The sequence below is a fragment of the Leptonychotes weddellii genome, chromosome 7 (genome assembly GCF_054177405.1).
Source record: "Leptonychotes weddellii isolate Sample4059 chromosome 7, ASM5417740v2, whole genome shotgun sequence".
Classification (NCBI taxonomy): Eukaryota; Metazoa; Chordata; class Mammalia; order Carnivora; family Phocidae; genus Leptonychotes; species Leptonychotes weddellii.
The window spans coordinates 79562822-79586198 of NC_138375.1; the positions used below are offsets into that span (position 1 = coordinate 79562822).

The 23377-nt window shown below is 39.0% G+C and overlaps 1 long non-coding RNA gene across 8 annotated transcripts in view; it reads right to left on the minus strand.

Moving 5' to 3' along the window:
* Positions 1 to 9374: 9374 nt before the first annotated feature.
* Positions 9375 to 23377, minus strand: part of LOC115944730 (uncharacterized) — a 127920-nt gene continuing 113917 nt past the window's right edge. For 5 of the 8 annotated variants that reach the window (XR_014147080.1, XR_014147082.1, XR_014147074.1 and 2 more), the window contains 2 exons: positions 10759 to 10847; positions 9375 to 9770 (listed from right to left, as the gene is read on the minus strand). This is a non-coding gene — a long non-coding RNA (uncharacterized LOC115944730). Of the gene's footprint in view, positions 9771 to 10758; positions 10848 to 16678; positions 16818 to 17060; positions 17204 to 23377 lie in introns of all 8 variants that reach the window. The other 3 variants (XR_014147076.1, XR_014147077.1, XR_014147075.1) reach the window with 2 other exon arrangements.

A 23377-nucleotide genomic window follows, 5' to 3' on the forward strand; every position in this document is an offset into this window, starting at 1 on the left:
AAAGAAAAATATGGACATGATCCTTGCCCTGTTGGAGTTTAAATCCAATAGGGACAGAGAGGTAAACAGACAATTGGAAAACAACATAATACATGTTATAATAAAAAAAAAGTAAAGGGGTTATGAGAAATGTCAAGAGAAATTATTTGGAGGAATCAATATTTTGCTTCCTAGAAGAAATAAAATCTAAGCTAAGACCTAAAGTATAATAATCAACTGAGACAGAGAAGGGTGGGGAAATTAGGGAAGTGTTTCAGGCAGGAGAAACAGCATGTACAAAATGCCAGAGGTAGGAAGGCATGGATTCTATGGAGGTGTGAAAATTGGAGCGATAAGCAAAGGCCAGTTCACACATGGCCTTATACAGCATGTCAAGGAAACTGAGTATTTTCAAGCTGAAGAAGAACATAATTAGGTTTGTTCTGTAGAATCATCTGCTATATTCTATGGAGAGAGTTGAAGACAAGACTAGAGGTAGGGAGACCAAATGTAACAGTGTTGTAGTAGGTCAAGCAAGAGGCAAATTAGAGGACAGAGAGTTGAGATAAAGTAAGATTAAGTAAATATTTAAGATAAAAATATATAAGGCCTCATATGTGGTGAGCAAGGGGAGGAATGAAAGAAACAAACATAACCTTCAGATTTAATGAGCAGCTGGGTAAAGGATGGTACCATTTAATGGGTTGGAGGGTGTGGTGGGGGGCTGTGAGACAGGGAAGATGACAGGTTGAATTTTCAACATGTTCAGTATGAAGTTCATAGGGGATGCCTAGTAGGCAGGTGGATACAGAAGTCTGATGCTCAGTACTGAGGTCTAGGCTAGAAACAGAAATTTGGAATTAATCAGATTATAGGTTCTGTAAGAATTCAAATCCTAAAACCAAGTAAGACTGGCTGAGGGAAATGGATAGAATAAGAAGAGCTAAGTGACAAAGTCTGAGCCTTGACAAAGCCTAACATTTAGGGAATGAAAAGAAAAGGAGTACTCAAAAAGGACTGTAGAAGAGATTGCAGAGAAAACTTGATGGAAATGAGAAGAGTGGGAAGAGAAAGAGGGAGTCCTCAACAGTGTCCAATATGGTTGAGAAGTCAAGCAAGACAAAAAAAAAAAGAGAGAGAGAAGTCAAGCAAGGCAAGGATTTAAGAGGCATCTATTCTTGTAGAGATTGGTGACAAAGAAGATAGACTATTAGCATATATAAAAATACATGTGTGTGTATATACATACATATACATATATGTATGTCTTTAAACACACTCATTCAGTTATCATAACAACATCATCTGATAGGTACTGTTAATATGCTTTTATCAAGATGAGAAAATGGAGACACAAAGAGACAATTTTTCCAAGGTTACACAGCTAGTAAGTGGTAGAGCCAGAAATTGAAATTGGTTGAGGACTTGAGTGGGAGGTGAAGGAATATAGATTGGGAGTGCAGATAACTCTTTCTAGCAATATCACTGATTTCAAAGATAGTTTTCTTTGGGGTGCCTGGGTGGCTCAGTTGGTTAAGCGACTGCCTTCAGCTCAGGTCATGATCCTGGAGTCCCGGGATCGAGTCCCGCGTCGGGCTCCCTGCTCAGCGGGGAGTCTGCTTCTCCCTCTGACCCTCCCCCCTCTCATGTGCTCTCTCCTCTCATCCTCTCTCTCAAATAAATAAATAAAATCTTTAAAAAAAAAAAAGATAGTTTTCTTTGGGCAGATTGTCTCTGCTAATCAGGTTCAAGCTATGTGGTGAATACTACCCAAATTGCAGACTGACTCTCGAGATAACAAATGGCTTGTGGAAAAATGCTTTTAAAAATCCAATGTGTTCAAGTGGCAGTGATAACAACATGAAAAATTTTTTTTTCCAATGTACCTTCTCCATGAATTTTGAAAACAGTACACTATTGTTGCTCCTTAAACCTAAAACAAGTGTAACCCTGCCTGGAGCTACTCTAAGAATCATTCCAACAAAGTTCTCCCAATGAGTCCACCAAAATAACTAGAATGTTGAACAATGAGTTTTAATTGTTAGTACATCTTTATGAAGTACCCATTGTGTGTATGCATTGTCTGTTTAGAGTGCTGTCCTTCCAGAAACATCTTTAGGAAGCCAGGATCCATTTGGTCAATTTGCGCCACCATTGGAAATTAGTTAAATGATAAATTGTCACAAAATTGAAATTTCTTAGTATGGGTGAAATACCACTGATTCGTGTCAAAGAGAAGAAATTCCTCCATAATTTTCTTTTCATTTCAAATATTTGGGGAATATTGCATAGCCACATTCATCATCTGCTAGTATCTTATTATAAACCATTGTTGGATGAGAAACCACATTAAAGTATTTGCTATTTGCAGGATTTACTACTCTAGTATAAGTAAGTTTTAACATGGTATGACTGAGAGCATAATTATAATTAGAAAATCTCTTTTTAAGCCAGATTTAGAAACAGAGTGATCTCTGGAGCTTTAAAAAAGATGAAAAAAAGATACTTAAGTAAAATTATTAAAATTATGATAGGCCAGCAGTTTTTGGAAAGTTTAGGAAACCATCATTCAATTACAATGTTCAATTTGGTAGTCTGTTTTCTGTCTCTTCATTTAAAAAAAAAATTATATCCAGAAAAGAAAACCAATAGTGTGTACGGTTGGCCTCAAGATTTTTCTTTGGCCAAAACTGCCTATTTTCCATAATTGAATTTCCCAGTGACAGTCCCATGAACTTTATTGCCAGGTTGACTAGCCAAAGACACTCTATTGTCCCCCTACCATACGAAGAATTGAAGGGATGCTGAACACAACTAACATGAAATTGGGAAAGACAATGATTTGTTTTTAACCGCAAATGGCATAATAATACTTAGATGAGCCAAAATTTTGGAACAAAATAAGTTTGTTTCCAATATTCTAATATGTTACATTGGCCATGTCAAAATGAGGTTACATTGTCCCTAGGACAACCCTGAGATTCCTGAGGCACTCCTCCAAACCTCACTGTTCTACTAAACATGAAGTCTATCCTGTCACCTCAGAAAGAGGTTACAGTGCCCTCCTCCACTGACAAGAGACACCTAGGAGTTGTAGCCCTGTGCTTGGCCACAGGCCTTATTTTAGCATTAGACACCTGATTTTCAAAGGTTATCTTTCCTAAATTAAAGGAAGAGTGAGACTGATGATGTGAGGGCTCCCCTGTGCTGACTGTGGTTTGCTTACCTAAGATCCTGTAAGTTTCCCAATAAGAAACCATACCTTCCAGGTGATAAATGGGTCAAATTCACAGAATATTACAAGTGTGGGAGGGAGGCTGGGAGAAAAGGAGGCTTTCTTGCTTTCTATTTCCAGAATGTAGTGTAACTGGGATACTCACAAGATTTGGTCGAAAGAAAGAAAGCCAGGAAGTAATAGAAAAGTGCTAACAGAATAACTAGGAAACACCTTCATGATCTCTTTCTTTTTATTTTTCTACTACTAAGTATTTTTTGTACTCTCTTCTTTATTTTTAACCACTTCTCTCCTCCATCCTATTTGTCCTAACCTGTCCCCTCTTAAATGTAAAATATCCGTAATTGTCACTGCGATTATGTGATCCAGTGGGATCTGTACATAAATCCTTTGATTCAGACAATTACCATTAGATTCAAACATAATGACCCAGTAGATACCTGCCTTATATGAACTCTCACTACCCACAACACAGAAAATCCACTTGCACTGCCCTTCCTTTATTTCAAGGGTTATTAGTAAGACCAGATAAACATGACCTCCCACACCATTTTCATTCTAGAATCAGGAATCCTCACTGAACATACTTGTTTCCATCCTATTCCCAATTCCCTTTCTTTTCTGGCTGATAAAGAATACTGAAGTCCTGGGGCGCCTGGGTGCCTCAGTCGTTAGCTGTCTGCCTTCGGCTCAGGTCATGATCCCAGAGTCCTGGGATCGAGCCTGGCATTGGGCTCCCTTCTTGGTGGGAAGCCTGCTTCTCCCTCTCCCACTCCCCCTGCTTGTGTTCCCTCTCTCGCTGTGTCTCTCTCTGTCAAATAAATAAAATATTTTTTAAAAATAAAAAATAAAAAATACTGAAGTCCTGGGTCTCAGGCCAAGCTACCAAGAAGTATAAAAGAACACAATAAACAGGAGAATTGGAGAAAACGAGTTTCCATGTTAGTCTTGATAAATGAGGAATTGCTATCTAGCTTTCTTGCCTCCTAGTTTCATCTCCCTCTTATGTTAGTGAAGGAGCAATCTCCTTTTTGCTTTCTCAGTAATAACCATCAATCTTATCTATCAGAACCTTTCTTCAATATCCTAAATTAGCTTTAGTTTTTGCAATAAAAGTTGGCATGAAGTCTCTTTTTTTTTTCCCCAGAAATGATATATGCAGCTAGAAATCAGGTACCCTGAAGTCTACATTCCTCACTCATTAAAGACAATTAATAATCCATTTTGGCTCACAGAAGGTAAATATTCCATCATCAATTTCTTCTTCCATTTTCTAAGCAGAGACTCTTGAAGACACTTGGTGAGCACATTGACTAAGACTACAGAATTAGCTGATGTTAAAGCCATCATAATGGGTGTTCTTCGTAGGTTCATTACCTATTTCCCTTTTCTTCTAGCTTACTTGGTCAATTTATATAAAGCACCTGTTTTTTCAACCAGCTACATTATATTGTTGACTACAGTAGCAAGACCAATGTCAGAGACAGGTAGATTTAGGGTGGCTTGGCTCTGTATCCTGACAGATATGACTCTTATTCCTTGTCATTTTGTCAGAAGCATCTTAAAACCCAGAAAGAATCTATAGAGACCAAATGATCCATCCCTCTGTCTTCATACTTCTAAAGGATTATTTTTCATATTTGAGGCACCTGAGGTCCAAAGAGGTTAAGGGACTTTCTGGATGTCCCTCTGTTAACAGTAAAAGGCAACAAATAGCCCATACCTCCACACACTCTTACGCATAATACTATATGCTATTTACTACATCCATGAAAGACAAAGTAAAATAGTCTGTTTTATGCTGTCAATAAGTTTGTAATCTTGAAAAAATCCATCATCTACACATAACACCCCAAACACCATATTCCAGTGAATCAGTCTACCAGCTATGTGAACTGGAATAAAGTACCAACTTCTCTAAACCTCAAATTCCATTTTCATAAGATGAAGAAAATAATAATAATTTTCTTAGAGTTTTTTGAGGACTAAATGAGTTAATACAGAGAAAGTTCCTAAACAGTGCCTAGCATGTATTAGGCATTCAATAAACAGTAGCTATTATTAGTCACCAAATCCTGGTGATTTAGATATTAAAATAATTTCTCTTACAGCTTGAATGAGATGCATTTAGGGAAAATTAAAAATAAAGTACTGCTTTAAAACTGCAGGTAGTAAACATGAAATATTAGCCCAAGAAACTGTAGAGGCTAGATACATAAGCAGCTACTTAAAGGGGTTATATAAACGTGGCATTAACAACTGACAAGAAGGAAAAAAGACTGATGTGAGGATCCATGCTTGAGGTTGACAGTAAAAGATGGAAACTTTGCTCTCTTACCAATGTGCTTTGCAGTTATTACCAGATTTAGCATAGCATGGCGCCATTAGGTAGCAATGCAGCTTCTATTACAATAATTGAAGGCAGTCTAGCCAAAATCCCTCACTTCTTCAAAGAACATGTAGGATGGTCAAAGCTCAGAGGTGGAGATGCATGTTGTGTAGAAGGGGCAAAATACAGTGGCTCCTTGCATGTCCAATTACATATGTTTTAAGGGATTGCTTATGGGTAACAAATATGATACGAACAAAATGCTATGCTAATCGTTTTCCTACTGGAGGCTCCGGTGAGCCCTCTCAGCATGGTGCCGCACCCACCTGCATGCGGAGCACTGCCACCACTGGGTAGCCGCTTCTCTTACCTTTCTAATGCAGTGCATCTGGGTCTCTGTGGTGCAGGGGGTGCTTCAGCCTCATCCCCAGCTTCTAGGATTCTTTCAGTGGTGCCTTGTTCATAAATAGTTGTTACCTGTTCTTCTTGTGAGGAGGCGCGAAGTCAGAGACCATCGATGCCGCCATCTTGGTGATGTCACTCTCCCTCATTCCAGCAGCAAATGATACAATTGGTCTCCTTCACGTCTTTGAAATGCCGACTTCACTGGCATTTAAAGCACCACACCACCTACTCATTTTGCTCTGTAACCATTCTAGCCATCCAATTGTGACTGTGCACTGCATGCCAATGTTATTCTTTTAAACCCCAAAAGAATAAGCCCATCCAATGACAAAGTTTTTAAGTATCTTGGTAAATGACTCTTTTTACTAGAATTTGCATATTTCTACGTCCTACTAACACCAGGACTGAATTATGGCAATGACCATTAGCCAGGAATTTGCAAGACTGCTTCTTTACAAAGAGACCATTGGCATTATAGATCAGCATTCCTTTAAGAATGAAGATTCAGGGGCGCCTGGGTGGCTCAGTTGGTTAAGCATCTGCCTTGGCTCAGGTCATGATCCCAGACTCCAGGATTGAGCCCCATATCCGGCTCCCCGCTGAGCAGGGAGTCTGCTTCTCCCTCTGCCCCTCCCCCTGCATGTGCTCTCTCTCTCTCTCTCTCAAATAAATAAATAAAATCTTTAAAAAAAAAAAAAAGGAATGAAGATTCAGATTGGTTTTTAACCTTGTTGGAACTCCATTACCCCTTGCTGGTTAAGTATACTGGGCAGAGTGGTGAACTAGTGAGCCCTGGAAAGGCCTCATGCCATCATTCAGTGTTCTAATAACCTTTTTTTTTTTATATCAGCTCTTCTGCATATAGAAGAACAATTCATACACTTGCTAAAGCTAGAGAAGTGAAGCATCCAGAGATATTGCTTTCCAATAAAGTAATAATGCTCCATTAGCTGTTTTGCTGTTACATGTTTTACCACAGACGTCTCTTCTTTAAGCTGCCTTCCCATATGTGGCCCTGTGATAAATTTTATCAGTGGTCAGCGGGACAGGGCTGCAGGCTGGGCAAGGAGCACAGTGGCTTTTTATCTAGCTTAGTTCCCCCTGCCATGCCCCCCACCCAAAGCAGCATTTTCTTGGCGTAATTTATGTTGTGGCATTTCTGTCAGTAGATGTGGTGTCAGCAATTTGTGTTCCTAATGGAAGTTTACATGGAAATGAGATACTTAGCCACAGAATAACATTAAGGATGGGATAAAACTAATAAAAATTGTAATGCAAAGGTGTTGGTGCCTGCTCGTGTATTTTTTTAAATTCTGAAACAAAGATTGTCTTTTGCCAGAAAAGTTTGTTTTCCAAATCTAAAATACTGGCATATGAGTAATATGTATAGTGCACCCATTCACAGTTAAAGCTAAAATTGTGTCAGCACATATATTAGAAGCTTCTACATTCCAGAAGCCTTATAGCACTGTCATAATATTTTAAAATAAATTTTTTTTCTTTCTTTCTTTTTTTTCTTTGTTTCTTTCTTTCCTTTCTTTCTTCCTAAATTTAAAATTTTAGAACCCAGCAGGTTTAACCAAAATCTGTGGTGTTGGTACCTTGGGAAAAATATGTACATATGATGTGTATTTTTGTAAAGTTAAAAAACTCAGCCCAGTGCAAGTTTTATTGGAGAAATCATTTCACTGATTGAATAATCTTTGTCCCCATACGGTTTACCATAATAAGATTTTCAATTATTACATTGCAGGATATTGAGAGCATTTAGAAATAGCTGTGTGCTGCATTAGAAATGAAATAGAAGCATTGTTTAGACTCCTTAACCAAAGGATCCTGAGATAGCCCAAGCCTAGAGTTATTTAGACTCTCAACCTGTCTATCTTAAAAAAGGCTTTTTACACAAATGGGATCTTCACTCATTCTGAGTTGCTGCAGACAGCAGAAGCAGAGATAGTGCTCTTTCATGTGTCTACAACCTCTGTTGCCATCACATTCTTTTCCTCAGAGACAACATGTTTCCCAAGAAGCAAAGAATGAACATGGACATCGGGAATCCTTGAGATGGAATTTTACTACATTATCATAGGAAGCTTCCTGCTATTGAGTCAGCAACAAGCAGATTTTATCACTTACATTTTCATGTTTTTAAAGTATTTTAAAAATAATGGGTTTAAAGTATTTTTAATATATCTTAATGACATTTTTCCCCTTAACTAAAATTTCATGGTTGACCCATTCATCATCTGGATTCTATCTTTAAGTATTTGGTAATATTCCGAGCTGAATGTGAAATGATACTTATTTTATGCACAAAGATGTTCAGAAGGGGAGATTTGCTTCTGCGAGCGATGCCTGCATTTCTGAAAGTTTTCCTCAAGTCAAACTGGCAAGGAAGACCTGAACTCCATTAGTTGAAAATTTTCACCCTTTTGAAATGATTTAAGGACCTGTCCTTAGTAATTTTGATTAAAGATGAATGTTTTGAAATTCAGTCCCTATATCCAAGGTGTATCTACCAGAGTCCTGCTAGAATTCTGAATAGACAGCAGAGCAACAAACACAACTTACACATACCAAAATGCCAATATATGTATTCAGTTTTGTAAATACGCCTTTAAAAATACTTCACCATATTTAGCCACTCCTAAATATGTATTTACACAAGTCTACACACTGTAAGTGTTTACCTGGGAGACAGGAAAGGCTTCTCTGGTAAATAATATGGGTTTTATAGCCTTTAATGAAGGAATTTTTTGTTTGCTATATAAAAAAATCAGCTCCTCTCAGTTATAATTTAATAAAATTTTTCTTTCCCTGTAAATTTACTGCATAGCACTTGAGGTAAAGCCCTGCAATGTTTAAAAAGAAAAAAAAAAGACAACACTGGTGTTATCTTTGGGTACAGAGTGGCTTTGATTCATTTTGCTAAAAACTACAGAGGGTAGAAAGCATGGATATGATTTCCGAAAACCAAACAAATAAAAATAACCTGTCAGATATATTTTAGAGCTAAGGCTATTGAGTAATTACCTATTTTTTCAGGTTTAAAAGAAATCAAAATCTTTGGGAAGATCCAGATGATTTAAACTACTTGGCCCTGAATTTTCTAGATCATTGACTTAATTTTATACTTTATATTACATGAGTGGGTATAGGTTAAGGGTTTTCAACTGATAAGCAAAACTGTGTTAAATCCAACATATGAACAAATTCTTACAGAAAAGCAGCATTGCCCAGTACACCAGTCCAAGGACTCGAAATGTTCGGTGCATACTCTTAGCTTGCAAATACATGGCCTTGAGCAATGGAGTTGATCTGACTTACGCTTTTGAATTTGTAAATTAGCTTGTGATCTACCTAGATCTAATGAATGATGGATCTGTACTCATATATTAAGTACTGAATATTAATAGAGAAAAAATATGTTTTTAAAGAAGACATGTTTTCCTTTTTTTAATTGAAAGACACAATGTGAGATAGAAAATGATGCTTGGAATAAAGAGACACCCTGTTATTTGGTAGGTTCTCCAATTTATTCACCATCACCTTCCCCATCCTCACTCTCCCCTTAGAATCTTAAGGCTTTTGAAATCACCTAATATTAAGCAAGTAGTCCTTGACTTTCATGAGCCACTTTAGGGTCCCAGAAATGGACATGGCTTAATTTGGAGTCCTTTAAAGTTTTGGGGGGGAGGTTCTTTCTGAAGGGACCACTATCCTAATCAGCTCACTTCCTTCTAGAAGATAAATGTGCAGGATTTCCAGCAGCTTGTCTCTGGAACCACTGAAGATTTTCCTGTCATCAGTGGACTTAGAGACCTACAAGAGAAGAATAAAAAGAGAGAGGTCCCTTACATGAATTCTAAAGACACTTAATAAATTACAGCTCTACGGTTAAAGGACTCCTCTTCTCTTTCTTTGTTCTGTGTCTTCCAAGAATTTTCTCTTTCAGAATCTTTCTGTGCATGGGTGCTTGTGCACAGAATATATGAGTTTGATTTATGTTAGAAGGTGGTAAATATGGGCATTTTTGGCAAGTCCAGATATGGAAATATTGCAGGCTTTTTTCAGAATAGAAACATATCAATTTTTTTTAATGGGCCAAATTATTTCACCTTCACATAAAATGCCTGTTGAAATTTGTCAATGCAAAACAGATGCTTGTATGCCTTCCTATCCTATCTCATCTCTAACACAGCTTTGAAGAGATCAAGTTTACACACACACACACACATATAAGTAGGTGACAAAATGTTTACATCTCAAATTCAGATGTCTTAAAGCACTTTACTTTTAAGACTTTTTCTTCCATTTATTCTTAAATTATTGAAATATGCATGCTATCATAAAGATTTAAACAATCCTTTAAAATGAAAATATGATTTGTTTTACCTTTAAATGTAGTAGAAATTTAAATACAATGATATGCTTGATGAACATGGAACAGGGGGTTTTACAAACTAGGTCTACTAATTCAAATCTGATTCAGAGAGTGCTGAATATCCTATAGCTGTCTATTAGGAGTATCTAAACTGAAAGCAACAAATATCTGATTATATTTTCATACAAATTTTATACCTATTCTACCAATTGAAATGGAACATAATATACTATTTGTGTATTCAATTTATACTTTTGAAAATCATTCTATATCATCTTACATATTCACAAAAGAAACGGAAGATTCATTGTGTGCCTATAATAACCACACATGCGCACTAAAAGACACAAATAATATATTCCCCACCTTCTGAGTATGAATCAGCAGGATATAATTCTCTCAGTTTCATCCTAGTTCCTCACATACCTATGGACATGGCAGGTTAGAAGGATGACTCCTATGTACAGCAAATCCATTCTGGCCATGGTGAATTATGTCTCAGGGTACTGTAAGAACTAACAGATGAGCAAAATCACTGACCCTTACATTGGAATCACAGCCAGTTAGAAGAAGCACTGCCTTCTCTTAGTATCTCTTAGACATTAGAGAAAATACAATTTCTATTCATTTACTTCTGACCTGTCACTCCACACCTTATCCCCATTAAGACTCAGGCATAAGTTTAGAGAGTCAGAGTACGTGACAAATACCTACTATGCTAAAGATTGCCTCTCCATCTCCTTGCCTGTTTTCTTGAAAACAAATATGTGCACTTTGACTCACTTTTCTAAGGGTTCTTTCCTAAATCTATGGCAAGATTTCAGAATTCTTGAGTTTGGACAGATACTGAGACCCACATCTCTTGGGATAAGGGGATATTGTGAAGGATGCTCAGTTAGAATTAAATCGCAACACTTTGTGTGGCTGGCAAATGTAAAATTCCTAGATGACAGTCCTAATCCAGTCTGCACTGGTTAAATCAGTCCTGATGCATTGTGCTCTAGTTCTTAATGCTACCTTAAAAGACTGCACAGTACTCAGGGAAGAGAATATAGGGTCAAAAAAGAAATACAACCATATTCTACACAGTGCAGTTGGAAGCACTGGGACTGCTTAGAAAAAAAAATAGAGGGAATTTGGAATTCCCTTCAAATATCTGAAGGACTGTTATGCAGAAGATGGATTAGGCTTATTCTGTAGCTTCTTCTGGCTGAATATAAAGAACTTCCTATGAATTTGTGCTGTCCCGAGAAAGAATGGACTGCCTGCCTCAAGAGAACCTAGACAGCATCCAGTACAGGCCTCCTGGGAGTTGGGCTGGATGACCTTTAAGCCTCTTCCCAATGCTGAAGTTGAATGAATCTATAAAACCAATCCAGTCAGGAGAATTCCAAGGGGGCTCACAGAGGAGTTTCAGGATACTGTCACACAAAGTCCTCCTAACTAGGCTTATCCTCATTTTGGTCACTTCTAAGTCCAGGATTTCTTTCAAGGAGGCTGAATTCCCTGCATTGAATGTGATTGTAAAAATAACACGGATTCTCCCATCAGAAAACCCTGGTTTGGAATCCTGGCCCTTCCATTCTAGCAGTTGTGTAAATTTGAGGAAGTCAATGAACCCAAGAATCTCAGTCACAAAATTTAGGATTCATATTCCCATCTCACAGGGTAGTTGTGAGCATATTAAATCAACTGTATACTAGCTGGTGTTTGCAGTATGTGTAACTGTTGTAGGTGCATACGTACATGGTGCATAAATATTATGGCCTAAAAAGCCCACGTCTAGAACTCATGGTAGAGATGGTCATATTGCAGTAAGTTCTGAATGCAGTGAAATAGGGTGATGTGTGTCAAGTACCTGCTTCTAAAAAGGTTCCTTTTGCCATCCAGAATACACACATTTCTGGAAAGAAAAAAGATCCTACTGTGGAAATTGTGCTATAAACATATAAAATGTGGTAAATGAAATAATAATCACAGTGATGAACTTTATCAAAATTTACATGAGATGAATAATGCAAAGGCAGAGGAAATTATTTTCTAGTAGCAGCAGAAATCCCCTACATAGCTCCCTCTTAATTTCAAGATGCTTCTAGTAATGCAGTCTTTCTGATTATTGTTGCTCCTTTATCTTTTTAAAATCAAATCACCTAAGGATGGAAGCATTGGTCACAAAGACAATGAAAACTGCCTGATTTCTTTTCTTTTTTTTTTTTTTAAGATTTATTTATTTGAGAGAGAGAAAGAGAGCGCACACTAGTGGGGGGAGGGGCAAAGGGAGAGGAAGAGAATCTCAAGCAGACTCCCCCCCCCCCCAGCCAGAGTCTGATGCGCTCAATCCCACAACCCTGAGATCATAACCTGAGCCAAAATCAAGACTCAGATGCTTAACCAACTGAGCCACCCAGACACCTTCCCTGATTTCTTTTCTAAAGAGATTCTTTTCACTCTCATCAGATGACTCTTAAATTCCCAAACTAAAAGTTGTGATTTTCAACCAATGGGGTGATTATTTTCATATATAAATAGTTGGTGAGTTTGAAAGTGGAATCAAAGATCTCTGATGTGGTCAGTCTTCACAACATGCATGGGGTATTTTTGACATGAATTTATACCTTTACCATCCTTTGAAGGACACTCACAGCCACTTCTGAGTTCTTTTCAATTCACACTGAATTTGTAGTATTAGCTACAGTTCCTCCTAAGATGATTCTGTGTCCCCAAGAAGGGATGATTAGATTTGATGGAAACAGTTACTCCTAACTTAGATTGGTCACCTTAAACACACAGCTAATTTAGGTGACCTTTTCAATGGTTGAAGTCCTTTAGGCAGTCTGGTAACAATACATGACAATGTGGCATCCAAAGATGCTTGGCTTTCAACTTGTGAGAGGCTGGCAGTAGGGAGCTCATGTTCCAGGAACACAATTCTCTAGCCCCAGCATAAGTGCTCTTGTTCACAGGAGAGGAGGCAAATTATCCAAAGGCGAAGGCTTTGGGACAGCCCCTGGCTTCCTGCCCTACCTTCATGTGGTAGTAATTTCCCTACATGAGAGGCAGAGGGCCTGTCCTTGACACACAGTGTCCGCCTTGCCTCCCACACACAAACCCACAAGAAAGTCTGACCCAGAGAGTATTAAGAAAAAAGCCCTGACCTGACCACACAGCAATTCTGGGGCACGAGCAGTAGCCACTGCTGTGCCCCTGGCAAGGGTTTCACTGCATCCAACTGAAAGTGGGCATAATAAAATTCCTTTGTCAGAGTCCCAATGGAGTGTTGGCAATTGAGTGCATATTGTCCCCTTGGTAGGAACGACTATGAACAGCATGAAATCTATGCTTTGGCAGCAAGAGAACTTGGTGCTAGCATTTTTCTGAACTGAAACAAGACAAATGAGTTGGCCTGATGCTTACAAGTTATCTTATATGTTAAATCACCTCTAAAAATAAAATTTAAAAAAGATTAGAAGAAAACTGTAAATCTTACGAAAGGAAAAAGATGGCTAGATAAGCTTTATGCTTGTAAAGAATGATTTTAAAGCATGTTGAGAAGCATGAGTTGAGGAAACAAAGAATTGTGAACACCTAAGTTGTTTTAATCTGTTCAGAATTCAAGGACTGAGGAGCAGGGTATGAACAAACTCCCACAATAACTCAGAGAGTACTTATTTGTAATTAGTCAAAAAGTTCTCATACCCAGTTATTACAAAGTTCAGTAAATACCAGGTAATGAACTTTGGCACTAAACAAACACAAATATAAATAGATGCTGCCCTTACAAAAATCAATTCACGGGCGCCTGGGTGGCTCAGTTGGTTAAGCGACTGCCTTCGGCTCAGGTCATGATCCTGGAGTCCCGGGATCGAGTCCCGCATCAGGCTCCCTCCTCAGCGGGGAGTCTGCTTCTCCCTCTGACCCTCCCCCCTCTCATGCTCTCTCTATCTCATTCTCTCTCTCAAATAAATAAATAAAATCTTTAAAAAAATCAATTCACAGACGTAAAGTATAAACCCTCTGGATAGCAAAGGATAAGGAGTAAAAACTGGAGAAAATTGACTAAAGGCATTAAAAAGAAAAGTAAATATTCTAGGGAAATATTCATATATCTTTTTTTCCTCCAAAATTTCTCAATGTGCTACTAGGCCTTCATTTTCTTTTCCCTCTCCACCCTGTTAGACTGCATTATTGATCAGAGGTACTGCCTCAGTTTCCTACAAGGTCTAGATCATTGTTACTTCTCTTTTTCCTAACTGGCTTCTGACTTATTGGCCCCAAAGAAGACAGGCACAGCCCTAAAATAGGTTCAAGTTCTAAGTAACACAAACACAATGCTTCTTCCCAAAGGAATGTCTTGGGATTTCCTTCATGGGAATATCATGTGTCTTAACCCAAATGAGGACAGAAGACATCTTTGCTCATGGTCACCACTAACCTCAGGGAGCACAGATCCTGGAAACAGAAAGAAGAATGGGGGCAAATCTTCCACTCTCTAAGTTCCTGATACAATGTGATAAATCAAACCACTTCATTATTTGTCATCTAATTCAATCTCAAACTGAATCTGAGCTGAAAAGCACAATGCTTATTAGGTTAAAAACCTGGAGATGCTTTACAAAGTACAAGACAAAGATAGAGATGTATGCATGAGCCATGCATAGTGACATTTTAAAATAGAGCACAAAAATGTATAAATCCTTTCCCTAATATGCTCAAGATTTTAAAAGTAAAATGAAAAATCTGTCAATGAGTCTGAAACCAAACCACTCAAACCGGCTCAATGTTTATAGATGATGAAGAGCCAAACCAATAATAATATTGTGGCATTGATTCTTTATGGTCTCAGTCACACCCACTCATCACTTAATATATTTTTTCTTCTAATATGTGTTCAATCCTTTTTGACGGCTTGGCTCAAAGCTTAGATAATGGAGCCAAACCATATCCCTTTGGTCGGTCTCAAGCTTGGCTGGACTTCCAATGACTTCCACATATTAAGAGCCACTCTCACAAAAAGCTTCATATAATAATAAAGCCACCTGCCTAACTAGTAATAAGAATCAGCATTTCTTGATTAGTTGTACAAGCTAGTCATCATGTTTAGGACTTTACACGCAATATGTCATTTAATCCTCACAAGAACCTGCTGACGTAGGTAGCATTAGCTCCATTTTACAGATAGGGAATTGAGGCAGGGAAGTTAGGATTTTCCCAAGGTCACAGGCTTAGCAAATGGTGGGAACTTGATTCTGTCAATTACATTAAAATTGCCGCAGGTCCACACAGTGTCCTTTAGCTACACTTTGAGGCAGATGTCCTGACTCACTTTTGGAAATGTAGAAAGCTTCACATTGCTGCATCATGTGAAGACTGGCCAGCATTTCTGAGGTGTCAGATTGGGACATACACTGCTCACCTTCAGATGGTACAGAGGTCTAATGTTCACAAACACGCGATCGATGACTAACTCCCTACCCTCTGCCACCATCATCACCTCCACCAACAGCAGAACTGCTACACACCCACATGAAAGATTATTTTTTGACTTGCAGTTTTTTAATTTCTTTTGATGCAATCAATGTAGTATGGTGTCTCCCTGTTTGCAGATACCGGGGGTCAGGGTTACACAAAGTGTGAGCTACCTCAGGCCAACCCAGAAATAGCCCTGGTCCTCCCATCCCTGAACTTCAAAGCCAGCCCATTCTCCCTGCCGCTGCTGTGCTGACTTCTGCAGTGGTCACGGGCGTGCAGCCTGGGTGGTCCCCCATATCCAAGCATTTCCTGTGCCAGGGAGCAACCACATACCCTGGTTCTGGGGACAGGAAGGCAAGGGAGGAAAAGACAGAGCTGATAAATACACCCTGGCTTCCCCAAACTCTCCCTTGGAGAAAGTCAACTATATATGAGCCGCATGTGCTTACACAAGGCAAAGCTTTCAACAGGACACCACCGTCCCACATTGCCTAGGCTTTTCCTTCCTGACTCCCGCATAGCAACATGGGAGGCCACGTGGTACCTTGTGGGGTGTGGAAAGATCATGAAACTAGAAGAGACCCAAGTTCTTATTCTTTCACTCACAAGCCCCAATTCTTAGTTCTCTATGCCCATCGGTATTCTTCATTTTATGTTTCTCTAGGTGGTGGGCACTGGAGCTTATTTGTTTGTTCATTTCCTGAATATAGGACAAACATAAAGCATTTCTCCCAAATTTCCTCAGCCACTGACTCTGTTAGATGAAAGTACTAATTGACAGTGTGCAAGTTTTAGTGTTCAAGAGTATTCAACTGGAAATCAGCTTCTGCATCTGAGAGAGAGCAGAAAGGAAGTCCCATGGAGGGCCTAGACTCACCTCAGGCATATCTCTTCTCAGGAGAGAGAACAGAAGATTGTCACCTGCACGGTAACTTTTCAACAGAAGCAGGAACTGAGCAGTAACACTGTCCCCACTGAGCATTTGCAGAAACCTCTTTCTCCAGCCTGTTATGGGGCTTTAATATAAGGGACGTTATCCAGAAAGACCAGGTAAATACAGAGAACCACCAGCCTATGCAGCTCTGGGGGAAGTTTCTCTTCTTTATGAAACTCATAAAGGAACCAATCCTAACATTGGGAAGAATACTAAGGTTCCCTGAACTTAAAAAAAAAAAAAAAAGTGGATGTTCAACAATCATGTGCTGCAAGGTGGGGAGGAAGAACTGGCTTTTCTTTGAAACTAGAAATCCATTTGGCACCTCTGTTCAGTAGACACAAGGAGCAGATCCCATGGTCACAAGTTGTTTTATCTAAATTTTTTGTCCTGGTTTCCTTTTGTTGTGAGTTCCAAGCTGCTTTGCACCTTTCCATCCTTTACAGCTATTGAGTCTCTTCTACAGATCTGTAAAAATAAACAGGCCATTTCCAGATTACCAGCCAGCGGCACCACATCCTGTGTTAGAGCTAATGATAAATAAGAGTGAGGCAGGTAGACCCCAGACACATCTGGGAAGCATCCTCTTCTCTGAACAGAAGCACACAGCATTCAATTCTAGCCAAAGCTTGTTTGGTCTTGTGGTCTGCTGAGTTGAAATGGTTATGCCATTTTTTGTGTGTGAATCTAAAGATTATGTTTTTCATCTGACATTTTTCCTTTTTTAAAATTTTGTATATAAAAAGTAACCCCCAGGGGAAACTCTACTGGCTTTAGCCATGAATCCCAGGTGTATCCTAATTAGCTTTAAAACTTATTTAAAAAAAAAAAAAAACTTCAAGTTGAAGACAGCTAAAGAACTAGCAGCCAGAGTTTGGGCTAATTAACTCTTCTGGTAACATCTAGTGACTGGAAACTGTGGTCTCAAAGATTCTGTGATAATGTAGCTACCCAGGATCTTATCTGCACTTTTAACTTCTTTTAAATTAATCAGCTATATCATGATTAAAAACCTGAAATTATTTTTAGCTCTAGTTCTTATTTATTCTCTTCCCCTATTCCATTAATGTGTTCTTCACTCTCTCCCATCTAAACCCTCCAATCTCTACTTAAGATATAGAAACTTCATGAGACCAGCATCACTCTCTCCTCCCTAACGTGTGTGAACATACACTGGGGGATAAGTGTAGGGAATAGTCTTTCTTTTGCATCCTGCATTTAGCATTCTCAGAAGCGTGGGCAGACTGAGGATGGGCAAAGACAGCAGTCTTGCCAGATTCCACTCAGAGAACTCTCATTCTGCTCCCTGGAATCTTAAGCTGCCCTCTCCATCTTTCCTAACTACTCAAGAGAATGTGTTTTCACTTGAAGCAGTCTCTTGGTAGTCTGCAGTAAAAGGAAAACTGCACCTGCGGTTTTATGACGGCCCAGGGAGGGACCAACTATAGATCCGTTAATCCTGTCCATCCTTCTAGGCTAGCCTGTGACAGTGGGCAAATGGGCCCGGAAAGACTGCAATAAAAACACAATCCTACTGACCTCTCTCCCACCACCTTGTAAGGACAGGTGTCCCTTCAGGAAAACTTAGGTTTTATCCAGCTCACAGTTTACATAGCCTGAAAAGGCTATTCAGAAGACTTAGACAAGAAATAAAAAATCTCTAATTTTCTATTAAGGAAAAGGAATATTGGCCCAGAAATCAAAGGAGCTGGCTTCTAATCCCTTCTCTGCTATTAACTAGTTTTGTGACTTTGGAGAAAACAGTTTCTTCACGTGAACATTATTAAGCCAGAGGATTCTAAAGGCCCCTTCCATCTATAAAAATTCTATGACAAAATGTACTCTCCCATTTGCTCCTTTGAAGACCAACTGCTATAACTGCTAACTTCTGTCCAAATATCAGACAGAGGAATCAGACTCAAGGAAACCCAGATTTACATTTCATAGAACTCTAAGAGAATTTTCAAAGACAAACGTTTACCACTCTTTTCTGAAATCAGAGAGCTCTTGCATGCCAATGCTAGTTATAAGACCTACATGAAATAAAATATCATTTTTTCTGATGCATTGATCACCAGTCAGAAGGTTAAATTCAGATTCCCTGATGAAGCAAAAAAGCAACTCTAAAAGTTGAACAAAAATAAATAAACGTAACTACAACAATAGAAACACCGAATGAACATTTTTACTCCTTATTTTGTGCCAGATATTGAGCTAGGAATTTCTGCCTGTGTTATCTCAGCTTAGCATTATAAACAGGCTCAGTCCTCTCATTATGTTCTCCAATTATCAGCATCCCCACACCCCCCCCAGCCAGCCTGCCATATGCCCATTTCCAGCACAGAGATATTGTATAAGGCAAGACCTTTATACACAGGCACACCCAACCAGTCCACCCACCCTATGGGCTTCCAGAGCTGTCAGCTCAACACATCATTTCCTGGAAGGAGGAAAAGAGTTCCCTCTTTGTCAAAAAGAAAAGAAGTCTCAGTGTTTACCTTTTCCTGGTATACTTCCTTCAAGTCTCTGGGAGTATTTTATCTACACAAGGAGGGTCATTCTAATGTCTAGATCAATATCTGCAAAAGCTTTTAAGCTGTAATAACCATGATCGTCAGCACTCAACATATCCTGACAAGACCCCCTCCATGTCAAGTGGAGTGAGTAAACTCTTAGGAAGGAATTTTTAGACTCACTCCTTGGCTACCAGAACTTTCAGTAGAAAAGTCCATAATCATTAAGCCAAATGCAAGGGAACAGGCATTCCCAATGATATAGTTTTAATTTTCTTTAAATCCAAACAGCACAAACTTCATCACTACATTGTTGCTAACTAATGAGTTGAATTTTGGCAGCCCATTAATCTTAATTTTGTAAACATTGATTTTTTTCCCCCTAGGTTTTGAACGGAGCTAAAATTAGTATGGGTTTTTGTTCTGTTTTGTTTTGTTTGGGGGGGGGTCTTTTTTTAGTATAACCTCCTTTTCAACTTCCTGCTACTGGATATTTTATTGCAACAAACAGCTCTATCCTTGACCAGGGTCTAAAAAGAAGTCAGAAGAGTTCTGGGAATAATGGTCCCACCTCTCATCTTGTTTCACACACTTCCCTTGTCCCTACTGGGACATGGAGCCTCCATTGACTTCTAAGGAAATTCACTTGAGGCTAATTAAAACTATGGGGCACGAAGAAGCAGAAGCATGTCCTCACCTTTTCCTCCCCAGTAAGATCTGTTTCAAGGACCAAGCCTATATGGGAAGACTTCTGAGGGTTTGTGGTATAAGATGAAACTAGGAGGTTCAAGCCAGCCCTCATTCATTTGACAACTGCTGGTTCATCTCAAGTTTCTCTCATAAATGCAAATGCCTAAAAATTTAAGTTCAAATGTCTAAGGATTAAAACTGAAAGGATCTCTCCCACCAAAGGGAATGCTCATGGCTTCCAGTCTTTCCCCACCTCGCTCTGGGTTCTTAGCCACTGCCATTCAGCAAACACAGTTTAGGGAACAGCAGTTTTATTAGTGTTGGAGATGTGTGGGATGAACTATATTATTTTTAGTTAAGCTGAGAAGGTCATTTCACATCACCCATTTTCTCATTATGCCCTCTCTTTAGCATGTTCTCACTTAAAACAGCCTACCCATCTTTCCTTTTTCCTTTTTTCCTCTGTGATAGACTATTCTAGGTTATGAGCTCTTGCCCCTTATTTTCCTCAGAACTACCATACTGTATCCTCCAAGATTCTCTCTTCCCTTCTCTACTATACCCCTACAGTCAGTTGTGATTACTTCATATTTCTACTGATAAAATACCAATCCAATCTCTGAGTATCATCTGATAACTTATGACAAACCAATCACATTTCTTCCTTTGAAGCATCCTGACATTTATCACTTTCCTTCAATATTTTATGTTACTTACTGAAATTCTAAAAGCAGTCATCGAATCAGTATTGGAAGAAGGAGAGCATCTCCAGGCAGAAGGCTGTACTTGTGGTGATAAAGTACAGAGGTCCCATGGTTAGACAGCACATAGCCAGGTAGAAATCTTAGCGCTGCTACATACTAGCTGCATTTCCTTGGTCATGTTATAAGCTCAGAAACAGTGGCCCAGAGTCTGGACAGAATGGAGCATGTTTAGCAGTTAGGTTCTGAATTTTGTTAAAGCAGAGCAGAAATATTTCAAACCTTCATCCACTGAAAGATAGAGTGGAATCAGCTCACATTGATTTCACTGGGTGTGGGCTTTTCACTCTGGATTTCTTGTTGTAGTCCAAGTGTGACAAAGAAGTTTCGTCAAAACTATCTCTTAGCAATTAACAGTGGTTCATTAGAACTCTGTGTTGAGAATTCTGAGGCCAATGGCTCTTAGAGCAACAAAGCATGATTGATTATTAATGTCTTCCATGAAGAAGGAAAAAAGGTGGCTTACATGTTTATGTCTGCCATCCAGGCAATGTAAACATTGGAGGTCAAGGAGGGCAATTTCAGCCAAAGAGTGACATGATAAAAGAGATGTTTTAGAAGATTAATTTGGCAACAGGTTATAGGATGGGCTGCTGAGAGAGAAGTCAAAAAAAAAAAAAAAAGCAAACAAACAATTTGGAAGCTTTTGCCAAAATCAGGACAGCAACCATGCAAACAGAAAAGAAGGAATACATTTAAGAGATTTTAAGAACAAACTGATATACTTAGCATGACTTCTAAAGAGCCTTTAAACTGAGAGCATTTTTTAATAGATTTCATTTTTTAGAGCAGTTGCGGGTTCTCAGCAATGTGGAACAGAGGGTACAAAGATTTCCTGTACACCCCTTATCCCCACACTTGCACAGCCTCCCCCATTATCAAACCCCCCACCAGAGTGGCACATTTAATACAATTGATGAACCTACACTGACACATTATAATCACCCAAAGTCCAAAACTTACGTTAGGATTCACTCTTGGAGCTCTACATTCTGTGGGTTTGGACAAATGTATAATGACTTATATCCACCATTATAGTATCATACAGAGTAGTCTCAATGCCCTAAAACTCTTCTGTGCTCTCCCTATTCCCTCCTACCAGCCCCTGGCAACCACTGATCTTTTTTACTGTCTCCATAGTTTTACCTTTTCCAGAATGTCACAGAATTTGAGTCATATAGTATATAGCTTTTCAGAATGCCTTCTTTCATTAGTAATATGCATTTGATTTTCCTCCATTGGAATGACATTGGCAGCTCATTTCTTTTTAGAGCTGAATAATATTTTATTGTCTGGATGAACCACAGTTTATTTACCTCCTCAAGGACACCTTGGTTGCTTCCAGCCTCCATGGGCAGGTTTTTGTATGGATGTAAGTTTTTAACTCTTTTGGGTAATTACCAAGCAGCACAACTGCTGGATCATATGGTGAGAGTATGTTTAGTTTTGTAAGAAACTGACAACTTGTCTTCCTAAGTGACTATACCATTTTACTTTCCCACCAACAATGAATGAGAGTTCCTATTGCTCCACATTCTCACCAGCATTTGGTGTTGTCAATGTTCTGGATTTTGGCCATTCTAGTAGGTGTGTGTGTTATCCCATTGCTGTTTTCATTTTCTTTTTGACATATAATGTGGAGTAGAGTTAAGGCATTTTGATTCTTGAGAAGGATAGCGTATTGGCTAGTTCTTACATTAACAAAGATTCATTTATTTCATTCATCCATTCCTGAGCACTGTCACCTAGCAGACAGCAAGATAAGAGGGCATTTGAAATATAGTACAGGTAAATTTTGACAAAGGACAGGTAAGGAAAATTTTGGATGAGGTGCATTCCTAATTGGTGAGTATTTTGGTAAACACAGTAAGGTTTTACCCTGGTAAAGCAGTGGCCACCTAGAGGGAGTCAACAACCTTGAGCAGAAGTGTTAGAAGATACTCAAAATAAATCTTGCCTTCTTCATAATTTTGACCAGCAGCTCTGGCCCTTTGGTGACAGATTATAGGATGGGCTGTCTCTCCATCTTGTGACAGATGACTACATGTATAAGGTATATCATGGCACTTATGCCAGAAGGAAAGACACAAGGCTGACACCAGATCTCATTTCAAGGACGTCTCTTAGAAGGCCTCCTGGATCATAAGGCAGAGGGAAAAGGAAGACATTGATTATAATCACTAACACTGCAAATGTATTTACTTGTTAATTTGTTGAGGGACCACTGTGTATGAAGCTCTGAATTAAAAACCATTTCAGATGAGATTGGGCACGTTCAGGGCGGTATGGCCATAGAGACATATTTTAATTTGCCGTTTGCTTTCTTATTTGGCCCACTGCTTGTGCAGTAGAGTGTTGTTTAACATTTACATTAAATATTTAATATTTACATTGCAGATCTTCCAACTCTTTTATTGTTGACCTTAGTTTTATATCATTGTGGTTAGAAATATACTTGGTATGGGGACGTCCGTTCATCCTCGGTGTAGGGATTACTTAGTGCTGGGCCTTGCGCGTTTGGTTTTTTTCTTCTTGACCGGAGGCCTCTGCAGCAACCATGTTACGCCAGATCGTGGGTCAGGCCAAGAAGCATCCGAGCTTGATCCCCCTCTTCGTATTTATTGGGGCAGGAGGTACTGGAGCAGCGCTGTATGTCTTGCGCCTGGCATTGTTCAATC